Source organism: Neoarius graeffei, chromosome 24 (assembly GCF_027579695.1).
Source record: "Neoarius graeffei isolate fNeoGra1 chromosome 24, fNeoGra1.pri, whole genome shotgun sequence".
Lineage (NCBI taxonomy): Eukaryota > Metazoa > Chordata > Actinopteri > Siluriformes > Ariidae > Neoarius > Neoarius graeffei.
This window is the reverse complement of record NC_083592.1, coordinates 16,100,489-16,119,551: the sequence shown is the minus strand read 5'-3', so window position 1 is coordinate 16,119,551 and position 19,063 is coordinate 16,100,489.

The window sequence follows — 19,063 nt, the reverse complement described above, 5'->3', positions numbered from 1 at the left end:
GCTAGCGTTACAGTAGGGGGCTAGTCCTCTGGTAACCGCGAGAGTTTGACTCCCCACTCGCATCTGTATTGCAGCATGCCCTGCCAGTAGGCACCATTTTTATGATAGTCTTGGGTATGACCCGACCGTGAGTAGAACTTGCAATCAAGAGGCAGACACACTAACCACTAAGCCACTCACCGGTATATGGTAAACGGTGTTCCGTTTCCTCACATTATTTTTCTATATAAAATGACTTGACTCATCTCATCTCATTATCTCTAGCCGCTTTATCCTGTTCTACAGGGTCGCAGGCAAGCTGGAGCCTATCCCAGCTGACTACGGGCGAAAGGCGGGGTACACCCTGGACAAGTCGCCAGGTCATCACAGGGCTGACACATAGACACAGACAACCATTCACACTCACACCTACGGTCAATTTAGAGTCACCAGTTAACCTAACCTGCATGTCTTTGGACTGTGGGGGAAACCGGAGCACCCGGAGGAAACCCACGCGGACACGGGGAGAACATGCAAACGCCGCACAAAAAGGCCCTCGCCGGCCACGGGGCTCGAACCCGGACCTTCTTGCTGTGAGGCGACAGTGCTAACCACTACACCACCATGCCGCCCTATTTTCTTATTTTATTTTCATTTCTGTATTTATTTTTGTATTATTTTATTTACTTATTACTTTTTCAACATTTATTTTCTTATTCTTTTATAGATTTATTCTTTTCTATGGCACTCCTATGACTCCATAGTGCACAACGTTATTATTATTATTGTTGTTGTTGTTCTGCAGTATCTAAACTCTTCAGCTTAATCCCACATAACGATTTATTTTGTTAATTTTTTTTAAACTTTATTAATTTAAATAAAAAGTGGTGGGCATATCTCGGTATCTGCAATACTAAAACTTTTTTTTTGGGGGGGGCACCTTAACAATCTACTTTCAGCACCTTAACAATCGACTGTGTCAACAACGTCTTCAGTTTCACTTCTTTCCAATTTTCTTTCTGGCGCTTCTGTCTTACTTTCATTTAGCTGTCGAAAATATGAATCTATGGGGCGCTGAGCGCCATTCACACCTCTTTTCGGCATGATTGAAACATGAAGATGTATACCCAACACACAAAAACCATAAACCACGATCTCACTGCGCACCATGGTACCATGGCATCATGGTACCAGTGCAGCAGGAAAGGGATTGAGGGCATTTGTTGTGATTGGGGATTTCCCAGGGGTATTTCCGGTCTGCCTGAGTGCATCATGGCAGTAAACTGGCCCAAAACACTGATTTTCCTTCAAAATATGCCCCAAACATCTCAAGGTAGGAATCTGACGTGATTTTTCAGCAAGTGTCGGAGCAAAAAAATAAATAAATAAATAGCATGTTGGCAAATTTAAAGCGTGTTGGCCTCATCAAGCAAAAGCATTCTGGGGAGAACAATATATGTGTGTGTGTGTGTGTGTGTGTGTAGATATAGGATGTTACATGGTGGCACATATTTTTCAACACTAGAAGAGAAACTTCATATCTTCATGACACTGTGTAATGTTCTTTATATTCTATAGATGCAGCTACAAAAAAATACACAAGTGTGGCAGCGGGGGCGTGGTCAAGCGCCGGTCTGTGACAGGAGGGCAGAGTCAGGGAAGGTGAGTGGCAGAATCACTACACCTGAGAGCAATTAACCTGTGTTTTTGTCTTCCCAGTGACCGCGCCCTACTTAAGGAGGGAGAGCGAGAGCAGAGGGGCTCTTGCTGAACCAGATGCTGAGTGTGTGTATATCTGAAAAGTGCATACATAATTGTTAACCTGAAAAGTGTGGCAATAAAACGGGCTGTCAAACCTGATCTCTGTCCTGCCGTCCTCTGTGCTCCACCCACGAACGCTGAACCGTTACAGTGGTGCTGAAACCCGGGACCTGGAGCACAGCAGCCTCACAGCCCCATGGAGTCCTCCCCGTTCGCTGAACTGATCCACGCCCTCGCCACGGCCCAGCAAAGCCAGCACCAGGCACTACTCACCCTCCGAAAGGAGCAAGAAGAGCGGTTCGAGGCCCTGGTGTTGGCCCAACAAGAAGATCACCAGGCGTTCCGGCACCTCCTCGTGTCGGCGGGGCCCACCAGCGCTCCTACCGCGGGCCCGTCTCCCCTCACTGTCACCAAGATGGGCCCGCAGGACGACCCTGAGGCGTTCATCACGCTCTTTGAGCAAGTCGCCGAAGCCTCGGGGTGGCCGATGGAGCAGCGCGCGGCGTGCCTCCTCCCCCTGCTCACGGGAGAAGCACAGCTGGCCGCGCTACAGCTCCCCGCCGACAGCCGGCTGGCCTACGCAGACCTCCGCCGGGCCGTCCTCCAGCGCGTAGGGCGCACTCCAGAACAGCAGCACCAGCGCTTTCACGCGCTGCGCTTGGAGGAAGTCGGCCGGCCGTTCGCGTTTGGCCAGCAGCTCCGGGACGCCTGCTGGCGGTGGCTGAGGGCCAACAACCGCGACGCCGAAGGAATCCTCGACCAGGTGGCGCTGGAACAGTTCGTCGCTCGCTTGCCAGCAGGAACTGCGGAGTGGGTCCGGTGCCACCGCCCGGTGTCGCTGGATCAAGCAGTCGAGCTGGCGGAGGACCATTTGGCGGCTGTCCCGGCGGCAGGACAGCAGATGGCATCTTCTCTTCTCTTCTCTCCTCTTCTCTCTCTCTCTCTCCCCCTCCTCCTGTGTCCCATCCTCGCCCCATTCCCCCTCTGCGGAGGCGGGGGCCGGCACCCCCCCAGCCGGCCCGCCGCACCCGCGGTGCCCTCACGTTTCTCCCTTCTGTGTCTGTCTCTCCCCCACCTCAGGTGAGTGAGCCCCAGATCACCGGTGCAGAGGGAAAGCCCAGGCCGGTTTGCTGGCGCTGCGGGGAGCCGGGCCACCTTCAACAGCAGTGCACGGCAATGGAAGTGGGCGCGGTGGTTCGGATCCCCAACGCGCCAGAGGCTGCGCTCGATCGGGCCGGAGCGTATCGCATACCGGTGAGTATCCAAGGGGCTACATATCAGGCGTTGGTGTATTCTGGTTGTAATCAGACCTCAATTCGCCAAAGCCTGGTTCAAAACGAGGCATTGGGGGGAGCACAAGGGGTGACGGTGTTGTGTGTGCACGGGGATGTTCACAGCTACCCTTTGGTGTCGGTCCACATTATTTTCAGAGGGGAAAAATTTATAGTGAAGGCGGCGGTTAATCCCCGCCTTACCCACTCTCTAATTTTGGGGACTGATTGGCCGGGATTTCGGGGTTTAATGACACGCCTAGTAGAGAGTGGGTCCTGCCATTTGACAGGGGGAGGTCCCGGTGTCGACTCTAAATTGACCGTAGGTGTGAATGTGAGTGTGAATGGTTGTCTGTGTCTATGTGTCAGCCCTGTGATGACCTGGCGACTTGTCCAGGGTGTACCCTGCCTTTTGCCCATAGTCAGCTGGGATAGGCTCCAGCTTGCCTGCGACCCTGTAGAAGGATAAAGCGGCTAGAGATAATGAGATGAGATGAGGTCCCGGTGTCGCTTTGGCGGGAGTAGCTGTCACAGAGCCGTCTACCGCCGGCTCCTCCTCTCTCTATTGGGGAATCCCTCGCGGATTTCCCATTAGAGCAGTCGCGAGACGAGACTCTGCGGCATGCGTTTGACCAAGTGAGAGTAATCGATGGTCAAACGCTCCAGCCGAACGCCACCCCGTCCTTCCCCTACTTCGCGATTATGAAGGATAGATTATACCGAGTGACGCAGGACACTCAAACTAAAGAGCGAGTCACGCAGCTTTTAATTCCGAAGAGCCGCCGGGAATTGGTATTCCAGGCGGCTCACTTTAATCCCATGGCTGGACACTTGGGGCAGGATAAAACACTAGCCCGAATAATGGCCCGATTCTATTGGCTGGGAATTTGCGGCGATGTCCATAGGTGGTGTACGGCATGCCGCGAATGCCAGTTAGTAAACCCAGCGGCCATTCCAAAAGTGCCTTTGCGCCCTCTACCGTTAATCGAGACCCCGTTTGAGAGAATTGGGATGGATCTCGTCGGGCCATTAGATCGGTCAGCACGAGGGTACCGCTTTATATTAGTTCTGGTGGACTATGCAACGCGATACCCGGAAGCAGTGCCTCTGCGCAATATCTCAGCACGCAGTATTGCAGAGGTACTCTTCCACGTCATCTCCCGAGTTGGAATCCCGAAAGAGATTCTGACTGATCAAGGCACTACGTTTATGTCACGAACACTGCGCGAACTGTATGGGTTATTGGGGATTAAGCCGATCCGCACCAGCGTGTATCACCCACAAACGGACGGTTTAGTGGAACGATTCAACCGCACCCTCAAAAATATTATTAAGAAATTTGTAAGTGAGGACGCACGTAATTGGGATAAGTGGCTCGAACCCTTGCTGTTCTCAGTGCGAGAGGTCCCCCAAGCCTCCACGGGGTTCTCCCCATTCTAATTATTATATGGGCGTAAGCCGTGCGGCATCTTGGACGTGCTGCGGGAAAATTGGGAGGAGGGACCTTCACAAAGTAAGAACGAAATTCAGTACGTTATGGACCTGCGCGCAAAACTCCACACACTCACCCACCTAACTCAGGAGAATTTGCGGCAGGCCCAGGAACGGCAAGCCCGCCTGTACAACAAGGGTATGCGCCTTAGAGAGTTCACACCGGGAGATAAAGTACTCGTACTGTTGCCCACGTCGAGCTCCAAATTGATCGCCAAGTGGCAAGGACCCTTTGAGGTCACACGGCGAGTCGGGGACGTCAACTATGAGGTGAGGCGAATGGACAGGGGTGGGGCGCTACAGATTTACCACCTCAATCTGCTTAAACTCTGGAACAAGGAGGTCCCCGTGGCGTTGGTGTTGGTGGTTCCGGAGAAGGCGGAGCTGGGGCCGGAGGTTCAAAAAGGGACATTGGCATCACGTACCTCTCCGGTCCCCTGTGGAGACCACCTCTCCCCGACCCAACTCACGGAGGTCGCCCAGTTGCAGACCGAGTTTTCGGATGTGTTCTCGCCCCTGCCCGGTCGCACTAACCTCATAGAGCACCACATCGAGAAGACGCCCCCGGGGGTAGTAGTGTGTAGCCACCCTTACAGGCTACCCGAACACAAAAAAAAGGTGGTTCGGGAAGAACTTCAGACCATGCTCGAAATGGGCATCGTCGAGGAGTCCCACAGTGACTGGAGCAGCCCGGTGGTCTTGGTACCCAAGGCCGACGGGTCGGTCCGGTTTTGTGTGGACTATAGGAAAGTCAACGCGGTGTCTAAATTTGACCCAATGCCTCGTATTGACGAACTGCTTGATCGACTAGGCACGGCTCGCTTTTATTCGACACTGGATTTGACGAAGGGATATTGGCAGATCCCCTTGACTCCACTATCCCGAGAAAAAACGGCCTTTTCCACACCGTTTGGGTTACACCAATTCATCACACTTCCGTTTGGGCTGTTTGGGGTGCCCGCTACGTTTCAGCGGCTGATGGATCGGGTCCTCCGCCCCCACACCACCTATGCGGCTGCCTATCTTGATGACATCATCATATATAGTAATGACTGGCCGAGGCACTTGGAACACCTAAGGGCCATCCTTAGGTCACTGAGGCGAGTGGGTCTCACAGCCAACCCAAAGAAGTGTGCGATTGGGCAGGTGGAAGTACGGTATCTGGGCTTCCACTTGGGCAACGGGCAGGTGCGTCCCCAAATTAATAAGACCACAGCTATTGCGGCCTGCCCGAGGCCCAAGACCAAAAAGGGGGTGAGACAGTTCCTGGGGCTGGCTGGCTATTATCGTAGGTTTATACCTAATTATTCGGACGTCACCAGCCCGCTGACTGATCTCACTAAAAAGGGGGCACCAGATCCGGTCCAGTGGACGGAGCAATGCCAGCGGGCTTTTTCAGAGGTAAAGGCTGCACTGTGTGGGGGGCCACTTCTACACTCCCCTGACTTTTCTGTCCCCTTTATGTTGCAGACCGATGCGTCGGACAGAGGGCTGGGGGCGGTTTTGTCCCAGGAGGTGGAGGGGGAGGACCGCCCCGTCCTGTATAGAAGCAGGAAGCTGTCGGTGCGTGAGGGGCGCTACAGCACCATAGAGAAAGAGTGTCTGGCCATCAAGTGGGCGGTCCTCACCCTCCAGTACTACCTGCTGGGGCACCCTTTCACCCTCTGTTCGGACCACGCGCCCCTCCAGTGGCTCCACCGCATGAAAGATGCCAACGCGCGGATCACCCGTTGGTATCTGGCTCTCCAACCCTTTAATTTCAAGGTGGTCCACAGGCCGGGGGCGCAGATGGTCGTGGCGGACTTCCTCTCCCGCCGGGGGGGGAGTCGGCTGCAGGCCGGACAGCCGCCCGGCCTGAGTTGGGCAGTGGGGGTATGTGGCAGCAGGGGTGTGGTCAAGCGCCGGTCTGTGACAGGAGGGCGGAGTCAGGGAAGGTGAGTGGCAGAATCACTACACCTGAGAGCAATTAACCTGTGTTTGTGTCTTCCCAGTGACCGCGCCCTACTTAAGGAGGGAGAGCGAGAGCAGAGGGGCTCTTGCTGAACCAGACGCTGAGTGTGTGTGTGTGTGTGTGTGTATATATCTGAAAAGTGCATACATAATTGTTAACCTGAAAAGTGTGGCAATAAAACGGGCTGTCAAACCTGATCTCTGTCCTGCCGTCCTCTGTGCTCCACCCACGAACGCTGAACCGTTACAACAAGTTAATCAAAAGAATTTAAATTTTGAATTGGTTCACCATTTTGACAATGCACATCTAGTCAGTGGGAAAAGACTGGGAGTGACGTCATCAGAATGAAATATCGGAAAATATGTCACTCAGATCCACGATGTATTTCATATGAAAAATATGAGTTTTTCAAAATGAGAATAAACTTCAGATTTTCAAGCCAACATGTGATTTTCTTTTTATTATATAGACACATTCACAAACAAAAAGTACCCAAATTTATCAAAACAATTAATTGATTTCCTCACAATTGACATACAGAGATTTATGTCATGGTTTTGTGTCTCCATGTCCTGGATGTAGTTTGTATGAAAAATACGTTTGTGTAATAAATCATCATAACACACAGCAGTGCAGTTGAACTCTGTGCTGCTTCAGTCACACACAGACCTGAGTCAAACACACGCCTTCACATTCTCATTAGAACTGGCACCACAGGATCCAGCTGTCTTGTCATCATTAAACATATACATTGAATTAAGCTATATTGGGTAATTTGAGGCAGTTTAACTCAGCAGCATTTGTTTTCCAGCTTGAGTCACAGTCAATACATTTGTTACTAAGGCCTTGCAGTGGAACTGCTTGACGAGAGTAACATGACTCAATTTATGTGACATAATAAAGTGTTGTTATGGAGCTTTGAAATTGACAAAAGTATGTGAATATGAATTTCATATATACAAGTGACATTGAATATATTTTTATGTTTTTTCCCCCTTGTTGTGAACTTGCTCAGAGCAAGGTTTCAGATTTTAAACAATTCAAACCCCAAAATACATCCATCCATTATCTGTAGCCGCTTATCCTGTCCTACAGGGTCGCAGGCAAGCTGGAACCTATCCCAGCTGACTATGGGCGAGAGGCGGGGTACACCGTGGACAAGTCGCCAGGTCATTGCAGGGCTGACACATAGACAACCATTCACACTCACACCTACGGTCAATTTAGAGCCACCAATTAGCCTAACCTGCATGCCTTTGGACTGTGGAGGAAACCAGAGCACCCAGAGGAAGCCCACGCGGACACAGGGAGAACATGCAAACTCCACACAGAAAGGTCCTTGTCAGCCGCTGGGCTCGAACCCGGACCTTCTTGCTGTGAGGTGATAGTGCTAACCACTACATCACCACGCCATGGCCGTAACTACCATTGAGGACACCGAGGTCATGTCCTCTGTATTTTTTTTCAGAAATTTTAAATTGGTCTACGCTGAATTCGAGCAGTGATCAATGTAAAATGCAGCGTCCACATCCACATGTCATCTGTATTTCCCCCCAATAAAATTCACATTCGTCTAATGTCATCTGAAATCTCTCAGCCTCTATCGTTGCCGTGTCTAACGCAGCGTCACGCGACGTAGCCTATACTAGTGTCGGCCGGGGAAGTTGGGTTTTGGATAAAACGGGTAGGGTGTAGTCTATGCTCTATCGCATACGCCTACCTAACCTAACGTAGGCTAATAGTCACATCGCATTATAGAGCACACATAACTCTCTCTCTCTTTCTCTCACTCACTCACACACAGACACACAAATACAGACACACACACGTACACACAAATAATACACTCTCACACGCACTCTCTAATACATAGTCTTCACACGGAACTAATAGCTCTACATTCTAATGTAATTTAAGATAATGAAATGTAAATAATGCCAATACTTCAGGTAGCTGAGCAATACACTCAGTTCAGTTCAGTTTTGACTTTTATGTCAGACAAAACTCCACAGTTCTGATGGCACAGTTTTAGAATTGTTAAAGTAAATGTGTTGTGAACCAAACTTACATTACAGGCAATGGTGAGAACACTCTGTTTCAGAGAATGCATGCAAATGGATCTCAATTCAAGACAGCCAGATAGACTGATGCCTTTACATTACTGCTCAGAATGTCTCTCCACATACAGACACCCACAAATAACACACAAACTCTCTCTCTCTCTCTCTCTCTCTCTCTCACACACACACACACACACACACACTATTATTATAAGGTGTAATACTAAAGCTTACAATTCAGCAGTTCACACCCTTTCTGTCATGTGTATGCTGCAGTGTAAATAATGCCAATACTTTAGGTAACTGGTACTTTAGGTATGTATACTCAGTCCAAGAGTTCACTACCTTTCTACTTTTATGTCAGATAAAACACCACAGTTATGGTGCCACAGTTTTAGAATTGTTAAAATAAATGTGTCCACCACCAAACCTATCCTTGGTTTGTTATTTATTTATTTATTTATTTATTTATTTAAGTTGTACCGGTGGTGGGGGCTTCGGTGCTGTCAGCCATGCTTGACCTCGGTATTTGAAAAATCCTGGGTACGGCCCTGCACCACGCCACCCTCTTGAAATACAAATCTCAGAAATTCAAATCTCAAAAATACACATTTTATATCAATTGTGTCAAAGGTGAAGCAAAGTAGACACTTTCACAGTGATCCAACTCAGTGTTTAGCCAATCACGGTCTTCTGGCACCGTAAGTGAATCTCCAGCTTTCATGTTCTTCTCAAATATCTAGTTTTCTACAGTGATATTAATCACTCAATGCTTAGTATATGCCCAGTGTAACAATTTAACTAGCTAGTTAGGCTATGCTAACATTAGCTTGCTGGCAATCATTAGCAGTTTACAGCCTAAACTCCAGTCATGCAGCTGTCGACTTCATTTAACACACCTGACTCCACTCATCAACAAATTCCCAAGGTGATTGCGTGCTGAATTTGGTGTGGTAGAAGATGGTAAACACAAAGCTCTGTAGAGTTGTGTGACCCTTGAGGCCTGAGTTTGACACCTCTGGGCTAAATCAGAGATGACATGGAGTGTTATACGAAATTAGTGTGCCTAATCCTAGTCACTATATTTGAACTGAAAGATGAAAATCCACCAGGCTTTCAGGGAGGCTCTGTAGCAAAGTGTTTCCAGTGCCAGCTTAGGATGTTTGCTGCTAATGATTGCCAGCAAGTTAATGTTAGATATACAAATCATCGAATGTTAAATAGTTACACTAGGTGTATACTAAACATGGAGTGCTAATACAAAAAAAAAAACTTAGACAAGTAGGAAATTAAAAAAAGTCCAGTGCACATAATTTACTCTATGTAAAAATAATTTTTAAAAAAGTTCTTCAGAAGTATAAGTTGGATTCCTAAGAGTCACCTGAAAGAATTAGCTCAAGAACTTGACTCACTTGTGACGTAACATGTTATCTTACTAAAAAAAACTTTCAATTATTCTCTTTGTTAACTAAAAAATATTTGCTTCTCTTTAAATTTAAACTGCTTCATAAAATTGTCCTCTAGAGGGAAATAGTGTGCTTGAGGACTGTAAGGATTTTAAATCAAGAATGCTTGTTGTGGGGGCAGCCCGGTGATGTAATGGTTAGTACTGTCGCCTCACAGCAAGAAGGTCCTGGGTTCGAGCCCAGCGGCTGACGAGGGCCTTTCTGTGTGGAGTTTGCATGTTCTCCCCATCAGAGGTGGAAAGAGTACTAAAATATTATACTCAAGTACTGTTACTCTGATGAAATTTTACTTAAGTACAAGTAAAGTTACCAGACAAAAAATCTACTCAAGTAAAAGTAAAAAGTAGATCATTTAAAATGTACTTTGAGTAAAAGTAAAACTTTACTTTTAACAATGGGTGTTTTCTGCCTCCATTGTGTTGTGCAAAAATGAAAAAGAAGAGGAAACAAGGATATATGTACATCTCAACCCAGATGTTTTATTTAAAGGAAGTGTATCAAATTGAATGCTTAGGATAATGCTGCATTAAAACTGAGACAAACAAAAAAGGTCAGTACACACAGTCATGTCGTTTACATCGTCCTGACCACACACAAAGCATTGTACACGAAATATGAAAGTGAAATGTTGCACCGAAATCTCGTAGCTTGCCTGTGTGCACTGTGTGTTATTGAACAATTCAATTCAAACATTATTTGTTTTGCTTAGTATTCCTTTCTGGCCTGTTGGATGTAGAATGGTAGGAGGACTGATCACGTCAGGTTGGCGAGCTAACTTGCTTGCATGATTAGCCAACCGAATAACAGACTAGTTACCGTTATGTTACAGTACCAACAGGTTGCTACTTCAACATTAGCAATGCCATCCACTATTTTTGGAATATAACCAGCCTATTGTCGGTTTTACTATGGAAAGGAAACATTATGATCAGGGGCGCAGATACGTTTTTTGAACTGGGGGGGACAAAAAACTGGGGGGGACAAAAAACTGGGGGGGGGGACAAAGCTGCCAGCAAACCAACCCCAACCCCGATATGCCTGTCAAACTTGTTGTGGGTAACCATAGCAACCAAGCTCGAGCTCGCAACCTGTGCAGTCTGCGCAGCTCAACCAACCGAATATCAGTCTTTGTTTTGTTTTATGTGAGTTGTTGCAACTATGTATACACTGCTGTGTACCTCAATAAACCGAATGGTAATTAGTCTTTTGATTTTTCCGTGAGGTTTGCCTTATGCAAAGAAAGACAGCATAGACGTTTTTTCCTCCCTATAAGTGGGGGGGACCGAACGAGGTGAATTTAAATCTGGGTGGGACGAATCCCACCCGTCCCACCCTCTATCTGCGCCCGTGATTACGATGCCAATGACAATACTTACCTCAACATGCTTGCGCAGATTAGACGTTGAATTTTTGTATGCCGCAATGGTTGTCTTCTTGGGCACACATAATCTGCATTGCATAATGAAACTGTCACCCCTTTTCTCTACGAAGCTGAAGTGATCATGTATGTAGGGCCAGGGGTGCACTTCATTACTGGAATAAATTGCGTTTTCTGCAGGGTCGTCCACCACAGGTTCCTCGGTCTCCTCCATGTCCGCAGGGGCGCTTTATCAACACCCGTGGCCCAGGGACTAGGCCCCTCATAGGCTACCTGTCAACCCTACTCTTACCGTTGGCCAGGAAAACACTCTTATTTTATTTGCAATACGTGTCAAGCATTTACAGTGTAAGCGCGTAATGAGCCTAGAAGCCTACGATAGGTTACGTTTGGCTCAGTGTAGCTGCGCAAGGCCCACGCTCACATCGCTCAACACATCCGACCACAGAGGGAGAGAAGAATGCGCGCATTATCATTACAGAGCCGGTTCTGATTATTACCACGGACAGGACAGTGATACTGCGTAACTTTCACGCAGGGGCATGGCCAGAGATAACCACACAAGCGTGCGTGCGCTAATGTAGACCTATGTGTTGTAAACATAAAACACACACACCTACAGACAAGTCCTTTTAAAAAATAAAATACATAAAAATAGCTCGGCGGCATGAAAACAAACATTCACTGCAAGACAAGGTGCCCTAGAATCGCCATCAGTTTTTAATATCTATATGGACTTTGTCAGGACTGCACAGCATGAGATATCAAAACTGTACCCAGATACAGGCTTCAAGTTCAGATATTGCATTCCAAATGAGGTATCCACAAGAGAAATGCGTACGAAAGCACGAGCATCAGGAGAGGGTTGCATAACAAAGATTCTATACGCAGATGATCAGGCCATACTCGCTGGATCCATCGAGGAGCTTCAGAATATTCTTCAGTTGTATGATAAGACCTACACCCGCTTTGGTTTACAAATATCATATGTCAAAACAGAAACAATGGCTTTTAACGTCAATGAGGATATCAAATGTAAACCAAGTATCATTTCCCTTGGCGGCACTAATATTAAAAACGTCCGCACCTTTAAATATCATGTCAGCAACTGTGATGAATCCTCACACTTCCTGCATGCTAGGATAAGTGCTGCATTCATGAAATGGAATGAACTGAAACACGTTCTAACTGACCACCGAATACTACTAAAAACCCGTATAAAGTTCCTAGTGGCATGCGTTCGATCTCGCCTCCTGTACAGCACACAGGCATGGCAACTATCATCCAGTGAAATTCACAAAATTGAGGTAGTGTGGCACGGCTTCCTAAGGAAAATGATTAAAGGTGGATATAAACGAAAGAATGCCCCTGACCAAAAGAACACTACAAATGAAGATATAGACTGGAGCTACAAGATGTCCAATGCTGACCTCCGGAAACTGACAGGAACCCAGGATATAAAACTATCCTGCTACGTACAACAACTAAAATATATTGCTCACGTTTGCCGGATGGGCAATAACCAAGTGCAAAAGCAGCTCCTGTTTGACAAAAATGGTTACAAATGGACGAAATGGGAAAATCTGCTGGGCATAGACACCCAACAGATAAGACGTATGATGATGGACAAATCAAACTTTGAGCAACTGCTGCAACTGCTACAGCAGAAGCACCCCTAGAGAGTTTAACTTTTGACAGGGGAACATGATGATGATGATGAAGGTACTTGGCTCGGCGGCCACATGAAATGTAAACACCATGGACAGCGGCCAAACTCATAACTCTACAGACCGAAATACACGAAACCAAGTCCTACTAGGGTCTATTTTATCGATCTATGTTCAAGCATCATGCAAGTCTTCCTTCTCCTTGAATAAGACCGTGCATTCAACTGCCTTTTTGACATGACTGCATCGAAATACCACTCAACAATATTTCACGCACTCCATCAAGAAAAAAGTTAAACATGATGAACACGGGCATACTGTTTTGAGCATACGATTTTTTAAAAAGAAACTAGCTACATCAAAGTCCTTCAATAAACCCATCCTTTAGCACAAATGAGCTTAACCTAGTTCAAAGCATGACGCTAGCAGTAGCTGCATAAGGCAACATCATGTGGGCCTTTCGTCAACAACAAGCCACGGCGGGCAAACATTAATAATCAAGCGTCCTTACCTTAAAACATTTTCTTGACCACAGAACTTCTCAAGTATTTCACTTAAATCCACACGGATTAACAACACACCCAACACAGCTAGCGAGAAATGTGGATCTGCGCTAGCTTTGTATTGCTATTCCCCTCAGTATGCTTACTCTGTCTGCTGCCCGAACTGTGAACATTATAGGCTACAATCTTTTCATCAATTTCTTCAGTAGATGCCGTTTTAGACATTTTATTATCCCCATCGAAATATGCTATTATACTAACAGGATTATAACTCAAATCACACGACACGTATTCAAATCACAACTGATTTATTTTACTGTTGGACAGATCATAGCATATCTAGCCTAGCTGCACATAGCCTAGCTGCTGGTAGGCTGATAACTGATAAGTAGCTGATATTCTGAACAGATTGGTGATCCTTACCTTAAAAAGTCTGTGACTTTAGGCAACGATTCTATCATTACCTGCATCTCTCTCTTTTTTTTCCTTTTATGCGCCCCGCTAACATGTGAACACTTCATCTTTCAAAGCCTCTAAATTTGTGTCTCAGTAGTCTGCAGTCTGCAGTCTTTGGCGCGCTTTCGTGCGTGACATTACATTTTGTTACATTTTATTCTGGTACAGTTGTGGGTGTTCGTTTCGCGAACCACATCCACCATGTCTCTTACAGCAGGCTACTGTGCGCTCATTTATTTCTAACCTTATTTCTATCTGTACATTAATGTAGGCCCACGATTCTGACAGTTTATTATTTTAATAATATTACAAGGCCCCTGATTGGCTATGGCCCAGGGGCTTGAGCCCCCCGAAGCCCCCCCCTTAAAGCGCCGGTGCATGTCCGCCATCGTCTGTGTGAGACTCGCACGCGCGACAACTGTCCTTCCCATGATTCATTTCCAGAACGCATTTCCCCTTCTCCATTTTAGCATTTATTTATTTATTTTTACTCAGTAACGGTTGTGATGTAAAATGTACCGAAGTACACTACTTAAAAGAAAACATACTTAAGTAAAAGTAAAAGTACACTCTTTAAAAATTACTTGAAAAAGTATAAGTACACAAAAAAGCTACTCAAGTACAGTAACGCGAGTAATGTAATTCGTTACTTTCCACCTCTGCTCCCCATATCTGCATGGGTTTCCTCCAGGTGCTCTAGTTTTCCCCACAGTCCAAAGACGTGCAGATTAGGCTTACTGGTGACTCTAAATTGACCATAGGTGTGAATGTGAGTGTGAATGGCTGTTTGCCTCTATGTGTCAGCCCTGCAATGACCTGGCGACTTGTCCAGGGTGTACCCCACCTCTTGCCCATAGTCAGCTGGGATCGGCTCCAGCTTGCCTGCAACCCTGTACAGGATAGTACTGTTGCCTCACAGCAAAAAGGTTCTGTGTTTGAGCCCAGTGGCCGACGGGGACCTTTCTGTGTGGAGTTTGCATGTTCTCCCTGTGTCTGTGTGGGTTTCCTCCGGGTGCTCTGGTTTCCCTCACAGTCCAAAGACATGCAGGTTAGGTTAATTGGTGGCTCTAAATTGACTGAAGATGTGAATTGTTTATTCGGTAAAGGAGTAGATCTGGAGGGTCCTCAGACATAGAGTGTTTTGGTAAACTGGGATGTATGGATGCTGTCAGTCCCCCACTCGCTTGCTCACTCGAGTTTGTTGACAGTGTAGTGGCTGGCTGCTTTATGTCCCGGGGCACCCTTATGCCTGTGGTACCTTCTGACTCTCCCCTTTTAGTTATGCTGTCATAGTTAGTTTTGTCGGAGTCCCTGCTTGGACTCAGTGCAAAATGTATACTGTTCCTACTCATCAGGGGACATTGGGCATACCTAATAACCTGTCTTTTCTCTCTTTTTCTCTTTTTCTCCCCTCCCTCCATCTGTCCCTCTGAGTTACATGTCAATCCTGGGATCGAGATGCTGACCTCTTCTGCTCCTTAGACCTGCCTGATCCGTCCTGATGCCCTACGTCTGGCTGGAGTCTCATCACATCACTCCTGTGGAGGATGGCCCCATATGGACAGTTTCTCATCTTCCGCTTATCCGAGGCTGGGTCACGGAGGCAGCAGTCTGAGCATGGAAGCCCAAACTTCCCTTTCCCCAGACACCTCGGCCAGCTCCTCGGGAAGAACACCGAGGCGTTCCCAGGCCAGCCGAGAGACATAGTCCCTCCAGCGTGTCCTGGGTCTTCCCCGGGGCCTCCTCCCGGGGGGACATGCCTGGAACACCTCCCCAGGTAGGCGTCCAGGAGGCATCCGAAAGAGATGCCCGAGCCACCTCAGCTGATTCCTCTCGATGTGGAAGAGCAGCAGCTCTACTCCAAGCTCCTCCCGAGTGACTGTGCTTCTCACCCTATCTCTAAGGGAGCGCCCAGCCACCCTGCAAAGGAAACTCATTTTGGCTGCTTCTATTCGCGATCTTGTTCTTTCGGTCATTACCCAAAGCTCATGACCATAGCTGAGAGTCGGAACGTAGATCGACCGGTAAATCGAAAGCTTCGCCTTTTGGCTCAGCTCCTTCTTCACCATGACAGACCAGTAAAGCGACCGCATCACTGCGGAGGCCGCACCAATCCGCCTGTCAATCTCATGCTCCATCCTTCCCTCACTCGTGAACAAGATCCCGAGATACTTAAACTCCTCCACTTGAGGCAGGACTTCTCCACCAACCTGGAGAGGGCAAGCCACCCTTTTCCGGTCGAGAACCATGGCCTCTGACTTGGAGGTGCTGATTCTCATCCCAGCCGCTTCACACTCAACTGCAAACCGCCCCAGTGCATGCTGAAGGTCCTGGTTTGAAGAAGCCGACAGGACAACATCATCTGTGAAAAGCAGAGATGAAATCCTGTGGTTCCCAAACAGGATTCCTTCTGGCCCCTGGCTGCACCTAGAAATTCTGTCCATAAAGATTATGAACAGAACCGGTGACAAAGGGCAGCCCTGCCGGAGTCCAACATGCACTGGGAACAGGTCTGACTTACTGCCGGCAATGCGAACCAGACTCCTACTCCGTTTGTACAGGGACTGGACAGCCCTTAGCAAAGAGCCCCGAACCCCATACTCCTGAAGCACCCCCCCAGAATACCACGAGGGACACGGTCGAATGCCTTCTCCAAATCCACAAAGCACATGTGGACTGGTTGGGCAAACTCCCATGAACCCTCGACCACCCTATGAAGGGTATAGAGCTGGTCCAGTGTTCCGTGACCAGGACGAAAACCACATTGTTCCTCCTGGATCCGAGGTTCGACTATTGGCCGAATTTTCCTCTCCAGTACCCTGGAGTAAACCTTCCCTGGCAGGCTGAGAAGTGTGATTCCCCTATAATTGGAGCACACTCTCCGGTCCCCTTTCTTAAAAAGAGGGACCACCACCCCAGTCTGCCACTCCAGAGGCACTGTCCCCGACTGCCACGCAATGTTGCAGAGGCATGTCAGCCAAGACAGCCCCACAACATCCAGAGACTTGAGATACTCGGGGCGGATCTCATCCACCCCCGGTGCCTTGCCACCGAGGAGCTTGCTAACCACCTCAGTGACTTCAGCTTGGGTAATGGACGAGTCCACCTCTGAGTCATCAGCCTCTGCTTCCTCAATGGAAGACGTGACAGTGGGATTGAGGAGATCCTCGAAGTATTCCTTCCACCGCCCGACAATGTCCCCAGTCGAGGTCAACAGCTCCCCACCCGCACTGTAAACAGTGTTGGCAGAGTACTGCTTCCCCCTGCTGAGGCGCCGACCGATAGTCTTCCTCCATGGCCTCACCAAACTCCTCCCAGTTCCGAGTTTTTGCTTCTGCAACTGCCTGAGCTGTGGCACGCCTGGCCTGCCGATACCCATCAGCTGCCTCAGGAGTCCCGGAAGCCAACATGGCCCGATAGGACTCCTTCTTCAGCTTGATGGCATCCCTTACTTCCAGTGTCCACCACCGGGTTTGGGGATTGCCGCCATGACAGGCACCGGAGACCTTGCAGCCACAGCTCCGAACAGCCGCGTTGACAATGGAGGCAGAGAACATGGTCCACTCAGACTCAATGTCCCCCACTTCACTCAGAAGCTGGGAGAAGCTCTCCCGGAGGTGGGAGTTAAAGACCTCCCCGACAGAGTGCTCGGCCAGATGTTCCCAGCAGACCCTCACCATACATTTGGGCCTGCCAGGTCTGTCCGGCTTCCTCCTTCGCCAGCGGATCCAACTCACCACCAGGTGGTGATCAGTTGACAGCTCAGCCCCTCTCTTCACCCGAGTGTCCAAGACATAGGGCTGGAGATCCGATGAAACGACAACAAAGTCGATCATCGACCTCTGACCTAAGGTGTCCTGGTGCCACATGCACTTACCGTATGGACACCCCTATGCTCGAACATGGTGTTCGTTATGGACAAACCGTGACTAGCACAGAAGTCCAATAACAAAACACCACTCGGGTTCAGATCGGGGAGGCCGTTCCTCCCAATCACACCCCTCCAGGTGTCACTGCCGTCACCCACGTGAGCATTGAAGTCCCCCAGTAGAACAATGGAGTGCTATACAAATAAACTTGACTTGACTTGAATGTGAGTGTGAATGGTTGTTTGTCTCTATGTGTCAGCCCTGAGATGATCTGGCAACTTGTCCAGGGTGACCCTGCCTCTCACCCATAGTCAGCTGGGTGCAACCCTGCACAGGATAAGCGGTTACAGATAATGGATGGTTTGTTGCATATGTTGTAAAAGTCCAGTATCTGTAACATCTGAGGTGTTTTCAGCATTGATGTTGTGATAGAGAACATTATTTAACACATCACTATGGCAAGCCAAAGCTGCCACAACTTGTCATGTTTCTAATGCATAAAAAGCCACATTTGGAACTGACAAGATGTTGCTTTTTACAGCATGTAATGGTAAAATGGCAGGAAAAGCACCATGGAATTACAAGTGGTGAAAAAAACCGACATGGAACGGCATTTTTAACGCTGCTCAGTGTCACCAAGGATGGCATTAAAATCACTGCTGTCGTAAATGATAATGATCTCCGTCCTGTGGTTTTTACAGCCATTACATTTAAACTCTTCTCACCCAATCAGTAAAGAAGAAGGGCAGACCACTCTAATCAGCACTCCTTTGCACAATGATTGCAGCCATTGGCCAAGTTGTATTGTATAGCAGTGTTTGTCACGCTATTTGTTTGGGTCGGCATATCAGGTGAAAATTCAAATTCTATCCAAATTGCTTGAAACTGCTCAATTCAGAATTGAATGCAGAACAACATACTTTTTACAGAATTAAAATATGTTTACCCGTTCTTGATATATTATAAATCAAAGATTGAAAAAACGGCTTAATTTTTAGAAAACTGCCATAATATTCTGTATGAGGATCACATGATCCAAAATGGGCCTCATTAACCAATGAGATCAAATATTTTTTATTCATAACTTTTCTATTTTTCAAGATATTTACATGGCACGGTGGTGTAGTGGTTCGCGCTGTCGCCTCACAGCAAGAAGGTCCTGGGTTCGAGCCCCGGGGCTGGCGAGGGCCTTTCTGTGTGGGGTTTGCATG